This window comes from Amblyomma americanum, chromosome 5 (genome assembly GCF_052857255.1).
Source record: "Amblyomma americanum isolate KBUSLIRL-KWMA chromosome 5, ASM5285725v1, whole genome shotgun sequence".
NCBI classification, from domain to species: Eukaryota; Metazoa; Arthropoda; class Arachnida; order Ixodida; family Ixodidae; genus Amblyomma; species Amblyomma americanum.
Genome location: NC_135501.1, coordinates 20,427,926 through 20,441,466, shown reverse-complemented (window position 1 = coordinate 20,441,466; position 13,541 = coordinate 20,427,926). Strand labels below are relative to the sequence as shown.

The 13,541-nt window shown below is 48.6% G+C and overlaps 1 protein-coding gene and 1 long non-coding RNA gene across 2 annotated transcripts in view; both read left to right on the top strand.

Annotated features, from left to right (window-relative positions):
- Window positions 1–13,541, top strand: part of LOC144134594 (kelch-like protein 10) — a 677,760-nt gene that overhangs the window by 17,874 nt on the left and 646,345 nt on the right. The gene's annotated exons all lie outside the window — the stretch shown is intronic.
- On the top strand, window positions 6,781–10,479 carry LOC144134593 (uncharacterized). Its single transcript, XR_013315164.1, has 3 exons — window positions 6,781–7,151; window positions 7,904–7,997; window positions 9,258–10,479. It is a non-coding gene; the product is annotated as an uncharacterized LOC144134593 (long non-coding RNA).

The following is a 13,541-nucleotide window of genomic DNA, read 5'->3' as shown; positions in this document are numbered from 1 at the left end:
TGTGGAGACACCGAAAGTGCAATGGCGTGTGGTGGCAGCACTGAATGTGAACTCCGGGAGGGGCTAACGGGCGTAATACGGTTTCATGCGGGACACGTGGACGACTTCAGACTTGGGCGGGCGAGAAGACCGGACAACTCCTTGCGGGTACACTTCATAGTTCACATCTCTGAGTTGACGTAGCACCTCGTAGGGGCCGAAGTAGCGCCGCAGAAGCTTTTCAGAGCGACCGCGCACACGTATAGGGCTCCATACCCAGACGTGCTTGCCGGGTTGGTAAATCACCTCCCTGTGGCGGAGGTTGTAACGCCGGGCGTCAGTTGTCTGCTGGTGGCGAATGCGTTGTCGAGCAAGGTGGCGAGCGGCTTCTGCATCGCGAACGAATTGGTCAGCGCCTGGGACAGACGAGGGGGTACAATCCGGGAGCAGCATGGCGTCAAGCATGGTCAGGGCATCTCGGCCATACACCAAACGGAAGGGGGTGAAGCGCGTCGTTTCTTGGAGGGCGGTGTTGTACGCAAACGTGATGTAGGGAAGTATTTCGTCCCAGTTGGGATGGTCAGCGTCGACATACATAGACATCATATCTGTGATGGTCTTGTTCAGCCTCTCAGTAAGTCCATTCGTTTGAGGATGGTAAGCAGTCGTTTTTCTATGACTGGTGCCACTAAGACGGAGGACCTCGTGTGTAAGAGCCGACGTAAACGCGGTTCCCCGGTCAGTTAATACAACCACGGGGGCGCCGTGGCGAAGCACGATGTGGTGAACAAAGGACTGTGCAATTTCAGCCGCGGTGCCACGGAGAAGAGCCTTGGTTTCACAATATCGGCTTAGGTAGTCCGGGGCAACAACAATATTCCGGTTTCCCATGAAGGACACCGGGAATGGGCCCAGTAAGTCCATGCCGACTTGTTGGAATGGGATTTGCGGTGGATCAATTGGCTTCAGAAGGCCGGCCGGTTTTGTCGGTGGTACCTTCCGTCGTTGACACTCACGGCAGGTTCGAACGTAGCGTTGGACGACCGCAGCAAGCCGTGGCCAGTAGTACTTGTGGCGGAGGCGTCCCAATGTTCTGGAAAAACCGAGGTGGCCAGAAGAAAGGTCGTCGTGGCATGCAGCGAGAACTTCCTTACGAAGTACGGTTGGGACAACGAGGAGATACGCAGTGTCGGTTGGACCGTAGTTTTTCTTGTAGAGGACTCCATCTATTAAGCAAAACGACGAAAGTCCGCGCGAGAACAGTCTGGGCGGAGACGGAGCGGTTCCTTCGAGGTACTCGATTAGAGGCAGCAGTTCGCGTTCGGCCCTCTGGTGGTGGGCAAGGTCGGATGTGGTGACAGCGCCGAGGAAAGCAGAATCGTCGTCGGACTCATCTGGTGGGCACGGAAGAGGAGCTCGGGAGAGACAGTCTGCATCGCTATGTTGCCGACCCGACTTATACACGATGGTGACGTCGAACTCTTGCAACCGAAGGCTCCACCGTGCAAGTCGCCCCGATGGATCTTTGAGGTTTGCAAGCCAGCACAAGGAGTGATGATCGCTGACGACTCGAAACGGGCGGCCGTACAGGTATGGACGAAAATTTGTGATTGCCCACACAACAGCGAGACACTCATTTTCCGTTGTGGAATAATTCACTTCGGAACGGGACAAAGTGCGACTTGCGTATGCGATCACGCGTTCCATACCGTCTTGCCACTGCACAATCACCGCACCGAGGCCCACATTGCTGGCATCTGTGTGCAGTTCCGTGTCGGCCTGCTCGTCGAAGTGGGCAAGGATAGGCATAGATTGGAGGCGGGCCTTAAGCTCTATGAAAGCTTTTTCCTGATCTTGGCCCCAGAAAAAGGGTTCGGAGTCTTTTGTCAGGCGAGTCAGCGGCTCTGCGAGCTTGGAGAAGTTTTGAACGAACCTTCGATAATAGGCGCAAAGCCCCAGGAAACGCCGCAAGCTTCGTTTATCTGTTGGCTGGGGAAATGCAGCAACGGCGGCGGTGTTTTCTGGGTCGGGGCTAACGCCCTGAGCGCTCACAATGTGGCCAGGAAACTTGAGCTCCCGAAATGCGAAGTGGCACTTTTAAGGCTTGAAAGACAGACCCGCAGAACGAATTGCTTCGAAGACGGCACGCAAACGTTTCAGGTGCTCCTCGAACGTGTCGGAGAAAATCACGACGTCGTCGAGATAGACAAGGCAGGACTGCCACTTCAGGTCAGTTAGTACGGTGTCCATCATACGTTGGATCATCGCAGGGGCTGAACACAAGCCGAAAGGAAGCACCTTAAATTCGTACAGTCCGTCAGGAGTAACGAAGGCGGTCTTTTCTCGGTCACGTTCGTCGACCTCGATTTGCCAATAACCGCTACGAAGGTCGAGTGACGAAAAGTAGGTAGCATGGCGGAGGCGGTCTAATGAGTCATCAATGCGCGGCAGTGGATAGACATCTTTTTTGGTAACGTTATTGAGACGTCTATAATCTACACAGAACCGTAGGCTGCCGTCCTTCTTTGCGACGAGAACAACAGGTGACGCCCAGGGGCTCGTCGATGGTTGTATGACGTCGTCGTGGAGCATTTCGGCAACTTGGCGGCGGATAGCATCGCGCTCCTTCGACGAAACACGATAAGGACGCTGACATAGCGGTCTCTGGTCACTGTCAATGATAATACGGTGCTTAGTTATTGGCGTCTGGCGAACCTTGGATGTTGATGCAAAACAGTCGCGGAAAGAGTCAATAAGGCTTTCCACGCGGCGTTTCTGATTGGTCAGAAGGTCAGGGTTCACGTCGGTCCTAATGGCTGTTGCAGTGTCCTATTCAGCTATTTCGGGGGCCGTTGTTGATAAGGCACATTGGCCGGAATGCTCGCCAAGTTCTTCAAAATGGGCAGTCACCGTGTTTTTCGTCAAATGTTGGGGTTCACAACTATAGTTGGTCACTAAGAGCGTGGTACGCGCGTGAACAAGGTCGACAAGGGCGCGAGCAACGCAAACTTGCCGAGACAGTAGCAGCGACAGATTCGCTTCGGCAATGCCCCGAGTACCGGAGCTGGTATCACACTGGACTGTGACAAACTTGCTTGCTCTCGGCGGTATCGTTGTGTGGTCATCAGAGATGCGTAATGGTGCTCTGTGCGGCTCGGGGTCGGTATCAACGGCTCGCTGTGTCGAAAACGATACCAATTGCTCGTGCAGGTTGATGACCGCCCCATACTCTTTAAGGAAGTCCATGCCGAGAATCAGTTCTTTAGAGCACTCTCGTAGCACGGAGAAGCAGCCAGTTGAAGTTGCACCGCGGATCTTTATACGGCTGGTGCAGATGCCAACCGGCGTTACCACATGGCAACCAGCTGTGCGTATCTGCGGCCCATGCCAAGGTGTTAGAACCTTTCTGACGGTTGCGGCTATAGGTTACTACTCATGACAGAAAAGTCGGCTCCGGTATCGACGAGTGCAGATACGTCATAGCCATCGGCGGCAACAAGAATTTAGGCGGCGGAAACAATTGTTTGACAATTTGTCGGCGAGGTTTTTGGTGCCGTCGTCGATGGGGTCGTCGCTGAGGTCGTCGGTGAGGTCGGCGGTGGGATCGTCTTTAAGGTCGGCGGGTGGGGTCGTCGCATAAAATCGTCGGATGGAGGCTGTTCACTGTCTGCGGCAGCGGCGGTCCTACCCCCAGAGGACGCCGTCTTCAGTTTTCCCGGCGGCGAGACGTGCCTCTGAATTGGCCAGATGATGGTGCATGACTGGGTGGAGGAACTCGTCTTGGAGACGGCGACCTAGACTGGCGTCGTGGAGGCGTTGAGGGCAGCACATTATCGGCCAGGTACTGCTCAATGTCTCGCGGTCTCTCACCATAGCGCGGTCGAGGTGAGCTCGGTGGAAATCCTCTTAATCCCATCGGCCGGTAGGATATGACCGGGCTCCCCGCAGTGGTAGCATAGTCGCCGGTTGTTGGGTGTGCGCCACACGTCAGGTTTTCGAACAGGGCGCGGGTCACGGAGCTCGGCGGAGGGAAAGTACCCCTGCGTTTGTTCGGCAGCAGGGTGGAACGCATGTGGAACTGGCGCAGGTCTCCGCAGAGCTTCACTGTAGCTCATGATGTACGGCTCCGGCTGCGGTGTCCGTAGGGCTTCGTTGTAGCTGCTGGCGTACGGCTCCGGCTGTGGTGCCGGTGGTGGCTGGACTGCTCGCCGAATTTCCTCGCGGATGGCATCGGCTACAGCTGCAACACTGGCAGATGGAGCATCTAAGCGGAGGTTGCGCAGTTCTTCGCGAACTACACTCCGCACAAGCTCCCGAAGAGCCTCGTCCCCGGCGACTGGCAGGGACGCACAATAGTTGCTGGCCGCACCACTTCCCGGACGACCGTACTGCGCACTGCGTTCTTGTAAGGAACGTTCCATGCCTGTGGCTTCTTTAGCGAAGTCAGCGACGGTTCTTGGTTGGTCGCGTATGAGGCCAGCGAAGAGCTGCTCCTTCACACCACGCATGAGGTGGCGCACCTTGGTAGCCTCTGGCATGGCAGGGTCAGGCCGATTGAAAAGACGTGTCATGTCTTCAATAAACATAGCGACGCTTTCGTTCGCCTGCTGTGACCTGGTGCGAAGGGCGAGTTCGGCATTTTCCTTTCGTGCGTTTGTGCTGAAGGTAGCCAGCAACTGACGGCGGAACGCTTCCCAGTTCGTAAAGGATGCCTCATGGTTCTCGAACCATGTCTTCGCAGAGTCTTGGAACGAGAAATAGACGTTTCTTAGTTTTCGGTCGTCGTCCCACTGGTTAAAAGTGGCCACACGGTCAAAGCTGGACAACCAGTCCTCGACGTCCTCAAACCGATCGCCGTGGAAGGATGGTGGTGAGCGAGGGGTGAGAACTACAACGGGCGGGACAGTGCCTGTCTGACTGCCTGTAGTAGACGTCATGGTACGCACCGGCCTCGTCAGTGGCTGACACTCAGGTTGCAGGCCTCGCAGGCGGCGGCTCGCTTTGTGGACGGGTGTTGTGTCCAAGCGTCGCTGATCAGCGTCAGAGTTGCCCTCGGGGTGAGCGTTCATGGAACGATACCCAGCGGCTCCACCGAAATGTCGCCGACAAACGTAGGGCGGCACGAAAAGGGGCTTTTTTTAATCCGAAGGCCAGTAACCAAGCAGCGCGCGTTCGAACGGGAACATCGTCTTGTTCGCTCCCACACGAGCCCAGTAATGCCGCTCGGCCGCATGGCGGCGCTCGCAGAATGTGAGCAGTGTGGCAATATTTATCCTCTATGATGTACGTCTGCCCTTGCGCTACAAACAGGAAACACGGGACAAAAATTCAACAATATCTCAAATCGCTGAGCTTGAGCTTCTGGTGCCTAGATACCCGCTGCGCCGTCCACTGCAATACACACTAACACGCCACGAACTAACTACGGGCTACAGATGCTTAGATATTATCTTCCCGGACTACTCAACCGTGTCCTTGATGCAGGCATTGACAATAAATTCTGCAATGCTGACCTCCGGGCGTTCTTTCACTAAACGTTTTTCATTTTCTTTCTTTGATGGTTTGTGGTTTTTATGTATTTCTATACGGCCGAAATATGCAGGCTCGTTGAATGCTTAGCGTAACCCGTCAGCACGCCAATATAAAGTTCTCTTCATTCATGTATGTTGAAAATTGTTCTTTCTTTATGCGTTGTCAATGTGTTCACTGCAGTGAAATTAAGTGCTATAATCTCTATATATAGAATGTTTAAATATTGCTTTCAGTGCATGCTTTGAATTTTGTATATTACTGGTCCTTCATGTTATATCGCGCGCTTAGTTTCTGCTTCCGCTGCTCATTCATAGATTGTTAATTATGTCTTAGGTTTATGCATGCATTTCTTGTTTGCATGTGACCAATGGCGCCACTGTTGCTGGATGTTGTGGGCCTCGGGAGCTTGTCAAGCTACGGCTTTTCTTCCCGGGGCCCACTGCTTTCTGTAGCAAGAAATAAACTGAAACTGAGAGTGACCTCTTTCATTTAACAGAGGCAGAAATACAGGAAGGGCTTGCTGAGCAAGGAGTGATCAGCGGACATAGAATCAATATCCATAAAGAAAACAAGGAAATCCCGACCAAACACCTTGTCCTGACTTTCAAACGCAGCACATTGCCAGAACAAATAGAAGTAGGGTACATGAAACTAAATGTACGCCCATACATGCCAAACCCCCGGAGAGGCTTCTGATTCCAGAAATATGGTCATGGTTAACTCAGCTGTCGCGGCCACAAAACGTGCGTGAAATGCTCTTCAGACGATCACAAATCAGATAACTGTGACCGTACACCTTGTTGTGCAAACTGCCAGGGGGACCACCCGGCATATTCCAGGGCGTGTCCACCCCGGAAAAAGAAATCATAACCATTAAAGTCAAAAGAAAAAATGTGATGTGGTTTAGCTCTGGTTAAGTCTGGAGTGACGCGATATAGCTACAGCTGGCCGAGTGGAAGCTGTTCAGTTCAGTGGTAAAGTCAGTCTTTCGCCGCTCCGTTTCTCTGGCCGTTCCTTCTTCATCTTCGTCCCACTTGAAACGGCGCATGGGCACAGCTTTTGCAGCTCGGCTTCGGCAGCGCACCGCGCAGCCGGCAGCAGCAGCAGCAGCTCCGCATCACGTGACCGACCCACGGCGCCGCGCCGCCGGCAGCTGCTCCGCACCACGTGACCAACGACGTGACAGCGTGGCGGTGCAGTCACGGCGGGTGGCGAGCGACTAGGGAGCCTACATGTCGCGCCCCCTCCCGGCTTAGGGTGGTGACTTCCTTTGACACAGCACATGCCGCCTCCCGCTAAGACCCATGTTGCCAGCGCGTGTGTTGTCATGGTTACGGGAAGACGCCGCGCCATCTTGTTCCCCGCCGTGCATAGGCGCGCATTAGCTGCTGCAGCAGTTGCGTCTTCATCGCCGTTCATCGTTGAGTGGGACAGTCATATGTTGTCGGTTGTTGCACTAAGTGCGCCAGGAAGCTTACGCAGCAGCAATGCCCGGGTGTTGCGTTCCGCAATGCTCGAACCACTGCAGGAAGGGCACACGGATGTTTCGTTTCCCGGCTGACTCCAACCGAAGAAAACGTTGGCTGGCACAAGTAAAGCGAGACTGCTGGGAACCCACTGCTGCTTCTCGCATATGTTCTGTGAGTACCGTACCTTTTTATCTTTTGTTACCTGCTCGCTTGCCATGTTTGGTGTACTGTGCTTCACGTTTACGATAATTAAACCACGGCCGCCTCGAACGGCGTGCGCGGCGTGGGTTTGATAACAGGCTACGCATTGCGGGCGTGGGTGCAATCTTCTCGTTAGTTTTTAGATGCGCTGGCGGCGTGTCTCGAGCACCAAGGGCGAGAAGCAACGGTTCGCATTCGCCCTCGCTGACTGTAATTCTCACGCAAGTGCACTCACGATATATTGGCGCCCGCTTCCTTGTTTGCGCTGTAATACATGCGCCAAGACTCATGTCAGAGAACATGACTGAGGTAGTGAAAATAAATTTCTACATCTCTCTGACATCGTACGCGTTCGCTGTTTCGTGAGCGCTGTGGTCGGAGGAACTTATTTTCAGTCAGGTCTGGTTATCTAGGCACCGTTCTGCTGTACGACGCTATTCGGTAGAAAAAGATTGGAAACCCAAGATCAGACTAAGAGAACACATTTTGTATATGCCCGGTTACTGGCATGCATATGAAGCCTTTAGGAAGCCTTTATCCAATTTTTTTAGCTTGACACTATAGCCTGGTAAAAGACTGCATGTGAAAACATTACAGCATGTAGAAACAGCTCTGTAGTTGTAACGCTAGTCATGTTCCGGTTTGCAGCATTTGTCACAGTTATGTGCAGGTATGAATATACTTCTTGATGCTTATGAAGTACTTGCTGCCATTCATTTCAGGCACATTTTGAAGAAACAAGTTTCGAGCAAAACAGACAGAATGGCTTAAAGAAGCTAAGGCCAGATGCGGTTCCCACACTTTTTACTTATCGAGGTAAGCTTCTAATTTTGATCCATCTCTTAAATACAACTCTGCCTCATTCATATGAAATGTTTGCAAAGAAATTTGTCTACACGTATACGGTAGTGCTGTGGTTGCTTTGTGCAAGCTCAAAAATGTGCGCTCATCTGCTTTTAGAAGGCTGCAAAGAAAGGTTCATCACCATCATCATTTCAAGGTCCATAGCAGGACGAAGCCTATCCTACTGACTTTCCTTTAACCGGTTCCTGTGCCATCTGTGGCCACATTATCCACACAAACTTCTTGGTCTATTGATATGGCTTTTATATCCAAGCATTCCTACAGCGCATGTTTGCATCCGCATCTAGATCCCTAGCTAGAAATTTGTTGGGATCCATGCAATTCATTTCTTGTAAAACTTAATCGCGGGCATAAAAAAATATGTATATTGCACGTTATTGTAGGATCATGCATTCGAACAGCACCTTCAAACATAAAATCACCTTAAGCCGTGTTTTAACGGCTTCTGCATTACCTCTGGCTCTATTTTCACTGTAGATTGAAAAAAAATGAATGAATGACAATTGAAATCTTCCGTGTAAGCCATAAAGGTATAAAGTATGGCACTAAACAAAACTTTTGCCACCTAACTCTCTGCCTACCCCTACTATATTTGCTTTTCTTGAACACCCACTGCTTCTCTAAGGGACTGCTGTTTATCTTCTCTACACATTACATGCACTCATATATATGATACTAAGATCCAAAACGTAACACACAGATATAGCCTTGTATTCAAAGAGCACAAGGCCACCTATAGTGTGTTTATAGTTTGTATAGCATCGTTTTTTCTTTATAATTCACCCGACGCCTGCGAGAAAGGGGGCGTCTAGAATCAAACAAATATCCTGTAGCAGACTGCATTCTGTGCTGTCTCATCTGTTCTATGTCACCTGGCACAGAAGCTAAAATGGTAAAATTCAGGACGATTAGTAATTCTAGTTGCATCAATGGTACCTCAGCTGCTAACACAACCTGCTGTTGAGCACAATTTTGCACGACTGAATCATTGCCGGTCGTAGCATGCTTTCCGACGCTGTTAAATATGCACTGGCGGTAAGAAATCTAAAGCCCCCCAAGTACAGCTTTGGGATCTTAAAACCCAACTGATATTACTACTCCTGAAGTTTATTTGGAAGTTTTATGCAGGTACTAGGTTGCTCTTCTGTAAATGCAGAATTTCTGCAGCTCTTGAGTGTAGTGCTACCCTATTGACTGAATTTTTTATTTCAGCCATCCCGAAACACCGGAAGCCTCCGAAGAAGCGGTCTTGCTTTCGTCCGGACCCAACTGGCAAATTTGACTCACGACGTGCTTGCTAACCTTGACCGTAACATGCAGACCGATACGTTATTTTTAGACTTCGCGAAGGCATTTGACAAGGTACCTCACCAATGCCTAATACTAAAACTCGCCCTCTTAACTTTACACCCTACTATCCTGGAATGAATTAAGGAATTTCTAGCTAACCGCTCTCAGTTCGTTTCTATTAACAACCTCCGCTCAAGCGCTCTCTCTGTTAAATCTGGCGTCCCTCAGGGATCTGTGCTCGGTACCCTCTTGTTTCTAATATATATTAATGATATAGCTTCACATATGTCATGTAAAATTCGTTTATTCGCCAATGAGTGTGTAATCTATCGCTCTGTCACTAACATTTCTGATGAAATCGCCCTTCAAAACGACGTTAACAACGTCGATGAATGGTGTGACCTACGGCTAATGACGCTAAATGCTTACAAATACAAACTCGTTTCCTTTCATCGTCAACACAACCCTCTTATTTTTTCCTATGCAGTTGCTAACTCGTTTATAGAAAGCGTCCAATCGTTTAGGCATCTTGGTGTCACCCTCTGCAGCGATCTTTCTTGGCGAACACACATTACCACAATCATATCATTTGCTAACTGATCCCTAAGATTCATGAAACGTCATCTTCATTATGCGTCGCAACTGGAGCCAAACCATGCATACCTAACGAATGAACTCGAATCAGTTCAAAACCGCGTCATTCGCTTCGTTCACTCTGCATATTAACATACCACCAGCGTTTCAGCTCTGAAGAATTCCGTTCTTGAAAGCCTCGCAGCCCGCCGCCTCATCGCCAGCCTCTGTTTGCTCCACAAGTTTTTCCATACCTCTCTAAATCAACCACTTTTAAGGTGAAAAAAGTGAAGTGAAGTTTATGATTGCATGTAAAAATTTCAATTCGTTAAGACTAGACATCAGGCACATGGGTTTCCATCGACGCTTCTAAGGGGGATAGCATTCCTTCATTATACTGACTACTTTGCCGTAAACGTCTTCGGTATAAGTGGATTTGACTATAGATTTTTCAGATTTGGGATTTACGGATTTCTTAATAAAAAAAGTGCAGAGTGGAACACACACGTCGTTTTTCTAAATGCGCTCTGCGGCCGGGTGGACAAAAAATTGTGAGACAAATTGCCACAGTTAACGCAGTAATTAATTAAATTTGTTAATAAATTTTTCTTTCCACTTCATATAGCGTGCCTGTTTATATTTCCAGCGTACATACGTAAATTGGCGTTCTAAAAGTGTTTTATGAGGGCGTTAGCACTTATAGGGGCGATTCCCCTCACCCGGTGTTCATTGGTGTCAGGCCTTCCTTGTGGCAGGCCACCCACCTACCCACCGAGTTGCAGGCAACCTGCCCAGGTGTATCTATGTATATCCTCACGGTAAAAAAAAAGATGTAGTGAAGAAACATCTTTAATTTTCCTGACGTTTCGGCCGGGGACCGGCCTTCGCCTTCAGTTTCTTTCCTTCAGACGAAGGCCAGACCCCGGCCGAAAGGTCAAGAAAAGTAGTGTTTCTTCACCACGTCTGGTTTCTTCAATATATATATATATATATATATATATATATATATATATATATATATATATATATATATATATATATATATATATATATATATATATATATATATATATATGAAGGGCCCGTCCGACAAACATATTAAGGAAGACAACAGTCACCGAAATCAAGGTGCATAGGGGAATGTTTATTTTTTTTATTATCTAGTGCCAATCAGTTTTTTAAAGAAAATTACTTATCAAGCAGCAGAAAAAAACCATGCCGTCGGTGGGATCCGAACCCACGACCTCCGAATATCGCGTCCGGTGCTCTTACCAACTGAGCTACGGCGACGGCTGTCCAATCTGCTGCTTTCGTGGGTATTTATGTTTAGCGTGTAAGCGAACCTTGAGAGTGTTCACCAGCGCCACCCTCGTCCAGAGCGGTGGACGTAGCACGTCCTGTAGTACCGCAAGTGTGACGTAGAACGTCATCTAACGGCGAAGGAGGAAACTGTGCGAGAACCCTCTTATGCTACCTATGGCATCGACTGCCAGAACCGAGACCCCCGTTAAGCTACTAGCAGAGAGGGCAAATGAAGTGAGGGGCCCGTCCGACAAACATATTAAGGAAGCCAACAGTCACCGAAACCAAGGTGCATATGGTAATGTTTCTATTTTTTTTAATATCTAGTGGCAATCAATTAGTTTTTTAAAGAAAATTATTTATCAAGCAGCAGAAAAAACAACCATGCCGCCGGTGGGATCCGAACCCACGACCTCCGAATATCGCGTCCGGTGCTCTTACCAACTGAGCTACGGCGACGGCTGTCCAATCTGCTGTTTTGGTAGGGTATTTATGTTTAGCGTGTAAGCGAACCTTGAGAGTGTTTTATATATATATATATATATATATATATATATATATATATATATATATATATATATCAAAAGTGATTTGTGGCAGCTGATTTGGTCAATGTAATATAATATCACCAAAAATTGAAGAAACATAACAGGATTTAATTCACGACGCTTCGGCTGGAGGACCAGCCTTTTTCGAGTGTAGTACAGCGTTTGAAACACAGCTTTTATAGAGCGTGCGCGAGGTACAAAGTTACAGCAAAGCACGAGTTCAAAAACCAAGGGGGGGGGGGGGGGGGGGGGGAAGAGACCAGGAAGAACATTTTTTTTTTACAAAGGAAGAGAGCGAATCGGTGACAATCAAAGAAGGCATCTCCTAACTTGAATGCAGGTGTTCCCAAGGGGCCGAAAAAATTTTTTTAATAGAAAAGAATAAAAAAATTACGATAATAAAAAATATAAAAAAGGGAGATTCCCACCACCTCAGTGCTGCCTTGGAAAGACCCTTAAGGTGTCCCCCCTCATCGCATTTTGGTGACAAGCGTGAAGGGCTCGACCCCCTTGCAAGGAGGAAGCAACATTCCAGAGAAACTGGCATGGGGGAGGGGAAGAGAAGGAGTAACGAGGAATGCAAACGAGGCCTCTAATAAAAAAACAGAAAAAGACGAAAAAAGAAAAAAAGAAAGAAAGAGAAAAAAGAAAGTAGTGAAGAAAGGAAAGAAGAGCAATTCTAAAAGGCTTGGTAATATGCATTTTGAGAAGGGTGGTGGCAACGCGATAATACAAAATAGGACATAAAAAAGGGGGGGGGGAGATTCTTTTCCACCAAATCAGGGCTGCCTCGAAAAGGCCTGAAGGGCGCATTTTGGTGACAAGCGTGAAGGGCTTGACCCCTGTACATGCGGAAGGCCACATTCCAGAGGGACTGGTAGGGGGGAAGGGAGGGGAGTAAAGAGGAATGCCAATGAGGCCTCTAAATAAAAGAGAAAAACAGAGAAAAACAATAAGAAAAAAGGAAATTAGGGAAAAAAGGAAAGAGCCACTGTACAAGCTTGAAAATATCCATTCATACAAGGATTGTGGCAACACGAGAGAAATAAAAAAATACAAGTTACTAATCAATCCTTAGACGGGCACTCCGTGCACACACATACAGATAGAGAAAAAAGACGAGGCTAACAATAAATCTGACACCAGAAACGAACTGCAATGAGTCGCAAGTAAAATCTACCGCAAGACAAATGACCATTCCGAGTAAACAATGTAATGGACACCACGGCAGTTCATCAATGTATGAAGCGAAGATCGACATGACAGCAAAAAAATCAGGGGGGGATAACAGCAAGTGGGTGGCGATATAATAAAATGCGCGACAATACAAGATTAGAATAATAATAAAAAGGGGAAAGAAAATAGCAGCAAGTGTGAGACAATGCAAGTGAAAAAAATGGGGACAATGCAAGTGGAAAAGAAAAACACGTCGGAAGCTATGCTTGTTATGCATGCTGCCACCCGTACTATGAGTCTGTGATAATTATTTGGGATAGTCTGAGCTTTACATGTGCCACGTACTGAGCTTTACAGGTGCCACATTCCAGGAGGTAGACAACATTAGCGCTGTCGCATGAAAAGTTACCGTTTATCTGAAATGAGAAGGATGACGCTGTGCTTTTAGCACTGGTTGTTGTTGTCATCATCGGACAGAGTTTGCACCTAGGTTTATTGCATGGCGCGGATCCTCTGAAGCTAGGGTTGCCGATTGTAGACGATGTTATCATATCCCTGATGTTCCTTGCGCACTTATACACAACACGTGGGGGATCAGGGATAACTT